This window comes from Lissotriton helveticus, chromosome 4_1, assembly GCF_964261635.1.
Source record: "Lissotriton helveticus chromosome 4_1, aLisHel1.1, whole genome shotgun sequence".
Lineage (NCBI taxonomy): Eukaryota > Metazoa > Chordata > Amphibia > Caudata > Salamandridae > Lissotriton > Lissotriton helveticus.
This window is the reverse complement of record NC_136063.1, coordinates 2,083,357,202-2,083,372,978: the sequence shown is the minus strand read 5'-3', so window position 1 is coordinate 2,083,372,978 and position 15,777 is coordinate 2,083,357,202.

Below are 15,777 nucleotides of genomic sequence, written 5' to 3'. Positions count from 1 at the left end.
AATCTCAACCAATTCCAGATTATTATGAACCGCTCTAGCAGACATCCGGTTTTGATTTAATTTGTTACAACAATAAGTACACACACGTTGATCCGATCCCAAATCAAAACAATTTTCTACCATCAAGTATGTTGCAAAATCCTTCCATTCACTTTTATTTTCCCTTTCACTTTTCGCATATAAATCCACTAACTTAGTCTGATTCTTATAATAAGTGCATCGACAACACACACAAGTGAAATTAGGCCTCTCACTTGATTTCCCCTGAAACGTGGCAATTTCTTTCTGAAAATTATCTGTACTGGAAACCTGTACACTATCTTCCACATTACCTTCTTCTTCTGGGTCAATTTCAACATTCTCCTCTTTACTTGCAAAGTAACAAAACTGTGACGGGGAGGCGGGCCCTGGGGATGTGGATACTGATGTTTCCGTGGACTGGTGGTCTGCTGTGCCGCTGACCCCCCTTTCTATCATCCCTGCACAGACTGAGGCAACCGAACAGGGGGACTGGTTCACGACGGATGTCAACAGTGTGTGGAACTGCCCTCCGGAAAATGAACAGGGTCCCTTTAACCCAGGACTGCAGGACGACGAGGCCCCGCCCCCTGAGAGCGGGGAAGAGCCAAAAGCCGGAAGAACGAAGAAGAAGACAAACGGCGTTTCCCTGGAGGCGGAAGGAGTTTTGGAGTGGAGACGGAGAGCGGTGCAGTCGTGTGTCGGAGAAGAAGGGTACGAGGAGAGCCCAGCTGATTTCTTCAAGCCAGGAGGCCACCGGTTTGGCGCATCGCCCTGCCACGTTCCCACGGGAGGAGCGTGGCTGGACAAGGTACGGGGTAAAGTTGCGGGCTGGGTGGGACGGAGCGGCCAGTCGAACACCCGAGACCCAGTGTAAAATTGTATAGTCTGTGAACCCTTCCCCACACGAGCACTGCGGACGTTTATATAAATTTGAGCACTTGGTTTCCCTCACACCCCGGGCCCCTGTAAGCATGTCACGGACACCCCAGTGACTGTTTCCTTTTCTTTCCTTTCCTTTTTCGGATACCTCCGGACGGAGACTCGAGCCTGTGCTCGAGCTACAAGCCCCCCCCCTCAAGAATTGAGAAAGCGGATCAGCTGTATTACGCACCTGCTTCATTCTGGCTAGCTCAGGGTTCACAAGAGGAGTCAGGACGGAACCCTCCGAATTTGCAAAACTGAGAGTGACTTCCAAACGAAGGAAAGCATATCTAAAAATAAAACCTTCACTGAGAGCGCTATTTCCTGACTCTGTCTCACTTGATACTGTTTCCCCTGCCTCTGGCTCGCCATTCACTGCACCCCCTCATCCTGCCCCCTCACAAAAACTCCATTTCTTCACAAATATTCTTCACATCTACTTCAGAACCATGCAAAAGAGCAGTGCATAATTGTTTAAGCATAATTGCTGGACTCTTAGCATAATACAACAATCTAACTAATTTCCTCACTTTATTATGATGCACTGCTAGCATCCTGAAATGATGAAAAACACTCTGGCATACTCTCCTGGAAAGACAAGCCAATGAATGACCATGCAAACCTGTCACTTCTCTCACTCTGCAAGGATCTAATTCTTGCAACAACTTCATTTTCTGTTTTAAAGTTTTCTTATTAAATGTCCGTACAAAATCACAAAGAAAATTGATAGAATCCTGTCGCACACTGCAAATACTACTACACTTCCAGGTATACACTGGTCCCTTAGGACGTCTTCCTAAAACCTCATTACCTAACACCTCTTCTGCCTCTGTTGTCACAAGTTTTTCTTTTTCAACTGGACAACCATTTTTCACCTCATAATCTCGACCACTGGTGTCAACTGCATGCACCAAATCATTATTCTGGAAATAACTCTCCTCATTAAAAAATGCCTCACAACTTGAACTATGCATCCATTCTCCTGAAAAAACTTCACAAAAATTACTACGATTAACTGTTCCCTTCCATCTACTATTTGTTTTGAAATCATAAATTGCCTTGTTTAGTTTCCTAATTCTATTGATTATCAAAATAAATAACTTTCGCTTAATTTCGAATGCCTGATCAATAATTTTTGCAACTTTTTTTTTTTCTTATAAAAAACCACTTTCTGTTGACCTTTCTTAATATTTTTTAACAAATTGCCAATTATCCTGTTGCGGAACATTTGTCTACGAATGTCCCTAAACTGAATTTTCCTTCTACTACCATGCACAGACTTATCTCCTACTCTAGCAGTAACATTTTTGATTGGCCTTTCCTTTCCGTTTAAATTGGCTCTCTTTTTCTGTACTAAAACATATTCTGTAGTAATACTTTTTTTTCTACAAATGTTTCTTAGGAATGATTTCGTTGTCTTACCCGGAGCTTTCTAGGTGACTTGACGAGTTTTTATTGTAGAGGACTGCTGCAAGCATTTAGTAATCTGCTGTCTTTGACGTTTTGTAGCCTTTCGGCTTCGTTCTTTAGATAGCATATTGTACTTTTGAAATGATCTGCAGTTGAATCTGTGGTAAAATATAATAAAAAATGGTATTAACCACTATTACCAAACAGTAAATCAATAACAGTCGTCAAAAAATTAACACACTACTTGTCAATTTTTCATATATAATAATTTTTAGTGCATTGGCAAATTTAGTACTCACAAATAGTAGCAAAGAAATAGAATGCATCTACATTTGACCTTTGCTCTTTTATATGTGAATCTGAACTAATTTTTATCAGCATATTTCCCTATTTTATTAAAGACACTTCACACAAGCTGTTTTTGAAGATGTGTTTAATTTTAAATGAAATGGTTAACATGGTTACTTTTCATTTCCAGTAACTTTTAAAAATAACTGTTTATAGTTCCATAGGCTCGAGCAGGTCAGCTTCCCACCCTATGTCATACAATTCTGACAAATCGGCATCTTCATCATGTTCTTCATCATCCTCAGGATTTAAATCATCCAAGGGATCTACTTCCACTGATGTTTCAATCACAATTTCAATGATAATATCGAGATCAACAGATTGCTCATTATCACTCATGCTTGATGTTGTCGTTATCTTTAAAGAGAGAGAACAACAATGAGATGTTGCAGAGTAAAAGACAAATCTCAGAGACTATAATTGTAAAATTGTTTAACAAGAGTAACATTTTGCAGATATTATTTAACCATGTCCAGCGATGCTGAGGAGGTGAGGCCTATGTCCAATTTTTCAGTGAACAGGACTCATCTCTTCTTAACCTTGGATAAGCCTCACCAACACTGTTTCCCCTGCTAATACTTAAATTTAAAGGAGCAGATTTATGTTAACTGGTGCATCCCCAGGGATGCACCAGTTAACGTGCGCCACTGCTCTGCCACCCATGATGTGCCGCATTTACAATGCAGAGCACCATTGAGCAAAAACAGCACAGATGCGTCGCGCATCTGTTCCACAAAAACGGCGCATTGCAGAAATCACATCGTAAGCGCGACATATCTACTGCAATGCACAGGGGCAAGCCACACATTGCATGGTGCATCACTCCTTATGCCTGTTTCAAACAGGCGTAAGGATTTGATTCAGCAATGCCATAAATGTCGCTCAGTGAAATCTTCTTAATTTTACTGTGTTAGTTTTACAGGGCTTTCATGCAAATGACTGCCCACCCTACAACAAAACGCTCACATGAAATCTGACGCAGGTTTCATGTGGCACAGGACTTTACAGCATGACACATCTGCCTAGATGCATCAAGTTGTAAATATGTCGCAACATAGCAAATCTTTTGCACCACCGCTGCGTCACAAAAGTGACGCACAGCGGCGCAAAAGAGGCACATGGCTATCATAAATCTGTCCCCAACAATTTAAATGATTGATTCAGGATGACGATAAGGTGTGGCCTATCCAGAGGTTTGTTTGAGGTGAGGCCTACTCAGGGTTGCAGATGAAATTTAGGCTTGTTGAAGAGTACAGAGGAGATAATACATGTGCAGGCCTACCAATGAAGTGAATCATGTCCACTGCACTCTTGAACAAAGGTCAGACCTCTTCTGTGTCCGTGAACAGGCCTAAACCTCATCTGCACAATGTGATTCGTAATGTTAGGAAACACAGGTGATGTAATTGATAAATGTGGAATTTCTTTTCCTCATTTCACAATCACATCACCTGTGTTTCCTTTGCTTAGGTATCTCATTGTGCAGATGGAGTCTAGCATATCAAAGAGTACGCAGAAGTTGAGCACTGTATGCAACAATTTTGACATTTACAGAAGATTCAGCTTCTCCATGCCCCCTACACAGTCCTAAATATATACATTTTAAACTAACAGTATCTTGTTGGAGATGAAGTGAGGCCTATCTTGCAACATGGTGCATCTTTTGCATCACTGCTGCATCACAAAAGTGACGCAACAGCGGCGCAAAAGAGGCACACGGCCATCATAAATCTGCCCCTAACATTTTAAATGATTGATTCAGGATGATGATAAGGTGTGGACTATACAGAGGTTTGTTTGAGGTGAGGCCTACTCAGGGTTGCAGATGGAATTTAGGCTTGTTGAAGAGTACAGAGGAGATAATACATGTGCAGGCCTACCAATGAAGTGAATCATGTCCACTGCACTCTTGAACAAAGGTCAGACCTCCTCTATCTCCCTGGACAGGCCTAAACCTCATCTGCACAATGTGATTCGTAATGTTAGGAAACACAGGTGATGTAATTGAAAAACGTGCAAATATTTATGCTCAATTCACAATCACATCACCTGTGTTTCCTCAGCTTAGTTATCTAATTGAGCAGATTTAGTCTAGCATATCCAAGAGTACGCAGAGGATGAGGACTGTATGCAACAGAGCAATGTACATTACTCACCTCCTTTGACACTTACAGAAGCCTCAGTTTAATATTTCTCAGTTCAATATTTATTTAAAGAAGCAGACACCAATATGACCTTCTCATAAATGTGAAAAGCGTTTAAAAAAAAAAAAAAAACGATTTTATGGTCATAATTTGAAAACACAACACAGGTCCTATGTAGAAGCACATCCTATCAGTACTTAAATTAGCCAAGCACACATGGGGGCGTATTTACAAGGACCTTGCACCACGGGGAAATGACTTAAATTAAAATGGGGAAAATAACATCAAAGGGACTCAAAGGCCTTGTAAATATGCCCCAAGCAGCCTATGAAACTTTAGCAGTACATATCAAGAAACTTAAATGACTTCAATAAACGTTTTTAAACACATCAACTAAAGCAGTTATTCAACTACATTCAAGGGGAAGTGACTTAAAATACCCTAACACACATGAAAGCGTATTTTGAAGGCCCTTGCACCATTTTTCCATCACTTTTAACATGGCTATGTAACTCAAAGAAACAAAATCTAAATTTTCCAAGCACACATGGGGGCGTATTTACAAGGACCTTGCACCACGGGGAAATGACTTAAATTAAAATGGGGAAAATAACATCAAAGGGACTCAAAGGCGTTGTAAATATGCCCCAAGCAGCCTATGAAACTCTAGCAGTACATATCAAGAAATTTAAATGACTTCAATAAACGTTTTTAAACACATCAATTAAAGCCGTTATTCAACTACATTCATGGGGAAGTGACTTAAAATGCCCTAACACACATGAAAGCGTATTTTGAAAGCCCTTAAACCATTTTTGCATCACTTTTAACATGGCTATGTAACTCAAAGAAACAAAATCTAAATTTGCCAAGCACACATGGGGGCGTATTTACAAGGACCTTGCACCACGGGGAAATGTCTTAAATTAAAATGGGAAAAATAATATCAAAGGGACTCAAAGGCCTTGTAAATATGCCCCAAGCAACCTATGAAACAAAGCAACATTTTAAATACACAACTTTCTTCATAATTTTCTCCCTAAAGCATACTATTCTCTATCTAAATTAAATGAATCTTTTCTCACCTTAGCAAATACTTTTTGAGTTTCAAAACAGTCTCAGACACACACCAATTTGTCTTCAGCAGAGCAAAAGGTATGCACTCCAGAGGCTGCAACCAACAATGGCACAGAAATGCTGTAATTCATCACACATATCTCTCATGTCACCCAATCAAAACTCTTCCCTCACTTTTTTCAAATCAACACCCTTCCCCTTCTGCCCTTTCTGCCTTTTTTCCATAGCAACCACCTCCTGAAAGACCTCTGATGTTTGCAAGTTCACACAACAATGTTTCAATTGAACTCTGAACTCTCAGTACACCTGCGTATCCAGTGCAATCTTTCATAAAATGATTTTTTCTTGACCATTCAAATTACATCTTTCAAAGAACTCATCCATGCACCCTAACTTTCTGTTTTCAGCAATCAAAATCCACCAATCACTGCTACTGATTAATTACCACAGAAACTCCACAGTTTTTTTCATTACATACTCCTACTGTTCCAACTGCCATTTCATTCCCACACTTCATCTGACTGCAGCAGAACCTCCTCTCACCATGTTTTCTGTCTGGATTGTTGGACATAGTTATATCCACTGGGCTCAAAGGTATGCTGATAACAGAAATTTACACAACCTCAATTTACAAAATGTGGAAATCAACTGGATTGGCCACAGAGGATTAAGATGTCACCAATTGATGCCATTGGTGAAAACCTTTTTGCATTTGCCAAAACCTGACCTGTTAATTGTGCACTGTGGAGGAAATGACTTGGGCACTTTGACTGGGGTAGGTCTGGAAATGCTTTTAACCGCATGCGTGCGGCATGATTTCCCCCCGTACGCTGGATTTTGCGGAAACGCACTTTACATGACGAGCTGGGCTCGTCATGAGCGTGCGAGGAGGCTACCTCATGACGAGCCCAGCTCGTCATGAGCGTCGAAGGGGTTAAAAGACACCTTTGACCAATTGATGGCACTTTTTCCTCAAACTGCCTTGGTATATTCAAATATATGCCAAAGACAGAAATGGAGGTGGTCCAACCAATTCTGTCCACAAATTGAGAAATCGAGGAAGCATGTAAATAAGTCTGTTTCAGCTTACATGAGAGACCATGGAATGGGCTCCATCTACAACAATAACTTGCGTTACTACATGCAAGATATCTACAGAAGAGATGGAGTTCACTTCTCAGATGAGGGGAACAGAATTTTCATCCTGAATTTAAGACTGTGCATTGGTATCTACTTGTAGGTACCTAAATCAGCCACAGGACCCAAAAGCTCTTTTCAGAGCTACCCTACATCTGATCACTCACAATTATTATTTTACTCTAACTTTTTTCACTAATTTTCACCAAAGTACGCTCCCCGGAGCGCTACCCGGTACGCGCACCGGACGCTAACCGTGCAAAAATTTGAAAAAAGATGGGTTTTTTTCCGCACATATGGGCCTCCTCAGCCACCCTCAGAAAACCTAGGGGGTCAGGATACGTCTACCGTGCCCCCTTCTACCCATTCTCAACATTATTTGCCCTCCATCTTGTATCTCAAATCTACCGAAACACAAAATGGAGGACTCCCGTAACGCTGCCGGTTCGCGTACCGGGGCGCGCACCGGGAAGCGCTCGCTCAGAAAAGGTGGGAAAGTAATATACAGAAAAACCACTGGAGACACTTTCACCAAATATAGATTAGCTCATACTACATACCAATCCCTACCATTTTCACAAATTTGGTTGGAATTCCATTTAGCCATTTAGCCTGTAGACCTCTCTAAATACCCTGAGGTAAATTACTTCACAAAACACATCTGAATTGTTGGAATTGACAACCAATTAAAATGTTACTTTCATTTTCTACTTTTTTTACCTGACATTTGATTGGTTATGTACCTGAATATATATAAAGAAAGAGAGAGAAACACAGCCATTTTGACTACTACTTCCTGAAGTACATTGCAAGAGCATTTTCACTGACAACTTAAACTTGTTTTTAAAAGGTAAGATGTTATTTTGTAAATTTGAAAGGAGAACTATGTCATGCACTTTAAATTAATTTGGGAAAACATTTTTAGATAGTTATATACTGTCCCTCTGTAAGAGTTAGACAATGAGAAAGACTTGTTTATTATAATTATGGATTGATTTAGGTTTCTGTGGTATAATTATGAATTTACTTAGGCTTCTTCACAGGCACTTTTTAATAGTACTACTTCACGCCTGAAACCATACAGTGCCCATAGATTACTTCTCTGTTATAAACTCACAAGTACCTGTCTGAACTTAAACCCAACAGTGCCCTATCTCTACTGATATATTTATTTTTTATGCAAATTACAGCAAGAAAATGGAAGGAGAGCAGAATATTTCCTTCAAAATTGTTCTGGAGAACAACACAGAAAAAGATATTGAGGACAATGATGACTCAGATTTCATGGATGAATCACGGGACCATGAATTAGTTCAATGTGTAGATGCAGTAGATTCGCTGATTGAAAATGAGGACATTTCCGACAATGTGTTGTTAAATGTTCTGTTAAATTTGGAAAAAGAATCACAAAAATACATTTATATTTAATAAAAAAAACAAAAAAAAAACAACAAAATGAACAATCAATAAACATACAATATTTAAAAAGTCTATCATTCTTTTTTCCTTATAGTACGCTCCCCGGACGCTTCCCGGTGCGCGTACCGGGCGCTCCCCACGCAAAAAAAAGATATTTTTTTTTCCCCCGCGGGGCCCTTTTAAAGCCTCCACATCAAACCTAGGGGGTCAGGGAGGATCTGCTATGCCCCCTTATGGTCATTTACCCCTTTGTTTTGGCCTCCTCTTGTCTCTCGATCCTACCGAGAGACAAGATGGCGGCCGCTCCGGACTGTTTAGAATGTTGACTGACACCGGAGAGCCAATCAGCTTCGCTTTGCGAAGTTCCGTTACGCGTCAGGTACGCGAACCGGGGCGCTGCCCGGAGCGCGCTTACAGATATATATATTTTTTTAACGTTAATTTCTCAAAATCCACTGGAGCACATATATTGAGACCTAGCAAAGGCACATCGGGCTACCAGTCCCTACAATTTTGCCAAGTTTCGTGGAAATCCATTAAGCCATTCGAGCTAAAAGTGAGTCCAACCGCCCTATGGAAAATTGCATGGGAAAAACACGTTTTGGGACCCCCCTTTTTCTCGGCCCCCCCTTGACGAAACCCCCCCAAATTTTCAGGGGCTGCTCAGAAACAGAATGTTCCATTTTCCTGGAAATTTCAGCCAATTCCGTCCTCAAAAATCCCATAGAGAAAAAATCCTAACTATATAAACCTACTGGCGACCGCCAGTAGGTAACATATATATATATATATATATATTACCTACTGGCGGTCGCCAGTAGGTATATATAGTTAGGATTTTTTCTCTATGGGTTTTTTGAAAATTCTATGTCTAATAACTTTGGCGTTTGTGGACGGAATTGGCTGAAATTTTCAGCAAAATGGAACATTTTGTTTCTGAGCAGCCACTGGAAATTTGGGGGGAGTTGGTCCAGGGGGGGCCGAGAAAAAAGGGGGGTCCCAAAACGTGTTTTTAACATTGAGTTTTCCATAGGGCGGTTAGCCTCACTTTTAGCCCGATGGATTTGCACGAAACTTGGCAAAATTGTAGGGACTGGTAGCCCGATGTGCCTTTTGTAGGTCTCAATATATGTGCTGCAGTGGATTTTGAGAAAATAACGTTCAAAAAAAGATATATATCTGTAAGCGCGGACCAGGCAGCGCCCCGGTACGCGTCCTTGACGCGTAACGGAACTTCGCGTAGCGAAGTTGATTGGCTCTCCGGTGTCTGTCAACATTCTAAACAGTCCGGAGCGGCCGCCATCTTGTCTCTCGGTAGGATCGAGTGACAAGAGGAGGACAAAACAAAGGGGGAAATGACCATAAGGGGGCATAGTAGATCCTCCCTGACCCCCTAGGTTTGATGTGGAGGCTTTAAAGGGGCCCCGCTAAGCAAAAAAAAAAATTTTTTTTTGTTTTTTTTCGTGGTTAGCGCCCGGTACGCGAACCGGGAAGCGTTCTAGGGAGCGTATCACAATGAAAAATGAATGATAGACTTTTCAAATGCTGTATGTTAATTGATTGTTGGTTTTGTTGATTATTTTTTTTTTATTTTTTTTTTTTAAGCTTTTTTTATTGTGTTTCATAATTTATTAAACTTTCTAACATTTCATTGTCAGAAATTTCATAATAATCATGGAATATAGATTGTAGTCTCTGAGGTTGTAAAATGTCCTCATTTGCAAGGAGGTTATCTACTGCTTGTACACATTGCAGTAGTTCTTGGTCCCAAGTTTCATCCATAAATTCAATCTCATTTGGATCAATGATTTCTGTGTTGGACTCTGGAAGGACAATTTCAAATGAAATGTTTTGTTCACTTTCCATTTTTCCTGAAATTTGCATAAAAAAAATATATATTAGTAGAGGTAGGGCACTGTTGGGATTAATTTTAGATAAGCAGTTTTTAACAGAGAATTTATCTTTGGGCAGTGTATAGTATCAGAGTGGAAGTAGGAATATAAAAAAGTGTATCTAAATTTATAAGTACTACAGAGGGATAGTATATAACTAACAGAAAAAGTTTGCCATATTAACTTAAAGTGCACAATATACTTCAGTTTTAAAAATAACAACTTACCTTTAAAAAGAAGTTGAAGTTATTAATGAAAATCCTATTGAAATGTACACCAGGAAGTAGTAGTCAAAATGGCTGTGTTTCCTTCTCTTCCTTTATATATATTCGGGTACATAACCAATCAAATGTGAGGTAAAAAAAGTAGAAAATGAAAGTAACATTTTAATTGGTTGTCAATTCCAACATTTCAGATGTGTTTTGTGAAGTAATTTACCTCACGGTATTTAGAGAGGTCTACAGGCTAAATGGCTAAATGGAATTCCAATCAAATTTGTGAAAATGGTAGGGATTGGTATGTAGTATGAGCTAATCTATATTTGGTGAAATTGTCTCCAGTGGCTTTTCTGTGAACTACTTTCCCACCTTTTTTTCCCAGGGAGCGACCCGGTACGCGAACCGTTGAGCGCCCCGGTTCGCGTACCTTAAGCGTTCCGGGAGTCCACCATTTTGTGTTTCGGTCGAATTAAGATACAAGATGGAGGGCAAATAATGTTCAGAATGGGTAGAAGGGGGCACGGTAGACTTATCTTGACCCCCTAGGTTTTCTGAGGGTGGCTGAGGAGGTTTATATGTGCGAAAAAAAAACATTTTTTTAAAAAATTTCGCGAGGTTAGCTCCCGGTACGCGTACCGGGTAGCGCCCCAGGGAGTGTACTTTGTTGAAAATTAGTGAAAAAAGTTAGAGTAAAATAATAATTGTGAGTGATTAGATGTAGGGTAGCTCTGAGAAGAGCTTTTGGGTTTATGGTACATTTTGGTACTTATAAGTAGGTACCAATGCACATTTTTAAATTCAGAGTGAAAACTCTGTTGCCCTCATCTGAGAAGTGAACTCCATCTCCTCTGTAGATATCTTGCATGTAGTAACGCAAGTTATTGTTGTACAGGGAGCCCATTCCATGGTCTCTCATGTAAGCTGAAACAGATTTGTTTACATGCTTCCTCGACTTCTCAATTTGTGGACAAAATTGGTTTGACCACCTCCATTTCTGTCTTTGGCATATATTTGAATATACCAAGGCAGTCTGAGGAAAAAGTGCCATTAATTGCTCAAAGGTGTCCTTTAAAAGCATTTCCAGACCTACACCAGTCAAAGTGCCCAAGTCATTACCTCCACAGTGCACAATTAACAGGTCAGGTTTTGGCAAATGCATAAAGGTTTTCACCAATGGTATCAATTGGTGACATTTTAATCCTCTGTGGCCAAACCACTTAATTTCCACATCTTGTAAATTGAGGTTAGGTAAATTCCTGCTTTCAACGTACCTTTGAGCCCAGTGAATATAACTATGACCAACAATCCAGACAGAAAACATGGTGAGAGAAGGTTCTCCTGCAGTCAGATGAAGTGTGGCAATGAAATGGCAGTTGAAAAAATGTGAGTTTGAAATGAAAAAAACTGTGGAGTTTCTGTGTTCATGAAGTAGTAACAGTGATTGGTGGATTTTGATTGATGAAAACAGAAAGTTAGGGTGTACAGATGTGTTGTTTGAAAGATGTATTTTGAGTGGTCAATAAAAAATCATTAAATGAAAGAAAGCACTGGATATGCAGGTGCACTGAGAGTTCAGAGTTCAATTGCAACATTGTTGTGTGAATTTGCAAACACCAGAGTTTCTCCAAGAGGTGGTTGCTATGGAAAATAGGCAGAAAGGGCAGAGGGGGAAGGGTTTTCATTTGAAAAAAAGTGAGGGAAGAGTTTTGATTGGGTGACATGAGAAATATGTGTGAAGAATTACACCATTTCTGTGCTTTTGATAGCTGCAGACTCTGGAGTGCATACCTTTTGCTCTGCTGAAGACAAATTGGTGTGTTTCTTAGACTGTTTTCAAACTCAAAGTATTTGCTAAGGTGAGAAAATATTTCTTTACTTTAGATAGAGAATAGTGTGCTTTAAGGAGAAAATTATGATTTATGTGGCGCAAATTGCTTGTAAATATGCTCTCACATGTGCATGGAAAATTTTGATTTTGAATGTTTGTGTTACATAGCCATGTTAAAAGTGACGCAACCATGCTGGAAAGCCAATCAAAAAATGATTTCATGTGTTTTAATGACATTTTAAGTCATTTTCTGATGTGCAGTGTTTAGAAATTATGATTTGAAAATCGTTTTTGTGGAAAAGGAATTGTTTTTAAATTCATGACAAGGATATAATGGTGTATGGTTCTTTATAAGGCAATTGACTGTCCTTGATGTTATTTTTCTCATTTTAGTGTAAGACCTTTCTCTGTGGCGCAAATTGCTTGTAAATATGCTCTCACATGTGCATGGAAAATTTAGATTTTGAATGTTTGTGTTAAATAGCCATGTTAAAAGTGACCAAACCATGCTGGGAAGGCAATCAAAAAACGCTTTCATGTGTTTTAATGACATTTTAAGTCATTTTCCCATGTGCAGTGTTTAGAAATTATGATTTTAAAATCGTTTTTGGGGAAAAGGAATTGTTTATAAAATCATGACAAGGACATAATGGTGTATGGTTCTTTATAAGGCAATTGACTGTTCCTGATGTTATTTTTCTCATTTTAGTGTAAGACCTTTCTCTGTGGCGCAAATTGCTTGTAAATATGCTATTACATGTGCATGAAAATTTTAATTATCAATGTTTGTGTTACATAGCCATGATAAAAGTGAACCAACCATGCAGGAAAGCCAATCAAAAAACGCTTTCATGTGTTTCAATGACATTTTAAGTCATTTTCTCATGTGCAGTTTTTTGGAATTATGATTTGAAAATCGTTTTTGGGAAAAAGGAATTGTTTTTAAATTCATGAGAAGGACATAATGGTGTATGGTTCTTTATAAGGCAATTGACTGTCCCTGATGTTATTTTTCCCATTTTAATGTCAGACCTTTCTTTGTGGCGCAAATTGCTTGTAAATATGCTCCCACCTGTACATGGAAAATTTTGATTTTGAATGTTTATGTTACATAGCCATGTTAAAAGTGACCCTACCATGCAGGAAAGCCAATCAAAAAACGCTTTTATGTGTCTTAAGGACAATTTAAGTAATTTTCCCATGTGTAGTGTTTTGAAGTTATGATTTGAAAATCGTTTTTGAGGTAAAGGAATGTTGTTAAAATTTATGTTCGCCATATGCCCCCAAATTTCTTTTTCAGGGTTGCAGCAGGGTGTTCTTGAGACACCCCTGCACCTTTGGAATAAATTCCTAATTTGTGATGAGCAAATTGTTAATCGCAAATTGCACCTTCATTTATATGAGCCTCCTAGCCCATGGAAATGAATGGGTAATTTGCAATTAGCAATTTTCTCAAACAAATTTGGAATGGTAAAGAATCGCTATTTATTCCTTAAAATTCGCTTTTTTGGAAATGCAAAATAGTTATATGATACATATGGCGGTTGATGTCTAACAAGATAAGAAGCTTATGGATACATTTATGATGACTGGTGCAATGAAGTAGAAATCACTTACTTCATTGGTAGGCCTTTACAATAAATTATCTCCTCTGTATTCTTCATCAAGCGTAACTTTAATCTGCAATCCTGAGTAGGCCTCACCTTAAACAAACCTCTGGATAGGCCACATCTTATTGTCATCCTGATTTAATCATTTATAATGCTAGGGACAGATTTATGATAGGTGTATACCTCTTTTGTGCCACTTAGAAAACATTGTCCATGGGGAAATGACTTAAAATGTCATTAAGACACATGAATGTTTTTTTTTAAAACGTTTGCAATTTTTTTGGGTCACTTTCAACATGGCTATGTGTCTGAAACAGTCAAAATCTAAATTTGCAATGCACAGGTGGGAGCATATTTACAAGGAATGTGCTTCATGGGGAAAGGTCTTATAATGTAATATGGGAAAAATGACATCAGAGACACTGAAATGCCTTATAGAGAAGCATACACCATTATGTCCTTGTCATAAATTTGCAAACCATTACTTTTCCCCAATTTTTTGTGATTTGTGATTCCTTAAATGCAATGTATCAAAAAAAAATATGTAAAAAATGATATTAAGGATTTGGAAACTACCACCAACTTCTAGTTTGTGGTAATTTGCGAATTCTTTTCAAAAAGCATTTTAAAAAAAAAAAAAAAAAAAGGTCAAATATGACGCCCATACATGCTATTAGGGCATGTAGGTGTGCCATGTGCTCCCAAATTTCTTTTTCAGGGGTGCAGCAGGGTGTTCTTGAGATACCCCTGCACGCTTGAAAAAAATCCTATTTTGTGATGAGCTAATTGCTAATCACAACTTGCAACATTAATTCTTATGAGCCTCCTAGCCTATGGAAATGAATGGGTAATTTGCAATTAGCAATTTGCTCATTGCAAATTAGGAATAGTAAAGAATCGCTATTTATTCCTTAAAATTTGCTATTTATAATATGTAAAATATTTTGATGATACATATGGCAGTTCATCTGTAACAAGATAAGAAGCTTAGGGATAGATTTATGATGAGTGGCGCATCACCAGGGATGTGACAGTCATCCTGCGCCACTGTTCCGCCACCCATGTTGTGCTGCATTTACAATGCGGCGCAGCATGGGGCAAAAACGGCACAGATGCGTGACGCATCTGTGCCGTAAAGGTGGCGCATTGCTGGAGTTGTATCGTAAGTGCGATGCAGCTCCAGCAAGGCTCAGGGGTGCCCCATCTCTACAATGCTGCGTCAAGACCTATGCCAGCTTCAAGCAGGCGCAGGGTTTTGAAGCAGCTTTCTCCTATCTGATTGTAAATGCGGCACACCATGGGTGGTAAAGCAGTGGTGCACATTAACTGGTGCATGCCTGGGGATGTGCCATTTAATATAAATCTGCACTTTAACATTTGAGTATGTGCAGGGGACACAGAGTCGTTGAGGCTTATCCAAGGTTAAGAACAGATGAGTCCTGTTCAGTGAAAAATTAGACATAGGCTTCACCTGCTCAGCATCGCTGGACATGGCTAAATAATAGCTGCAAAATGTTACTCTTGTTAAATAATTTTACTATTATAATCTGTGAGATTTGTCTCTTACTCTGCAACATCTCATTGTTGTTATCTTTCTTTAAAGATAAAGACAACCTCAACATGAGCGACAATCTGCAATCAGTTGATTTTGACCTCATCATTGAACTTGTAATTGAAACATCAGTGGATGTTGATCCATTGGATGATTTAAATCCTGAGGATGAAGAAGAGCGTGATGAGGATGCAGATTTG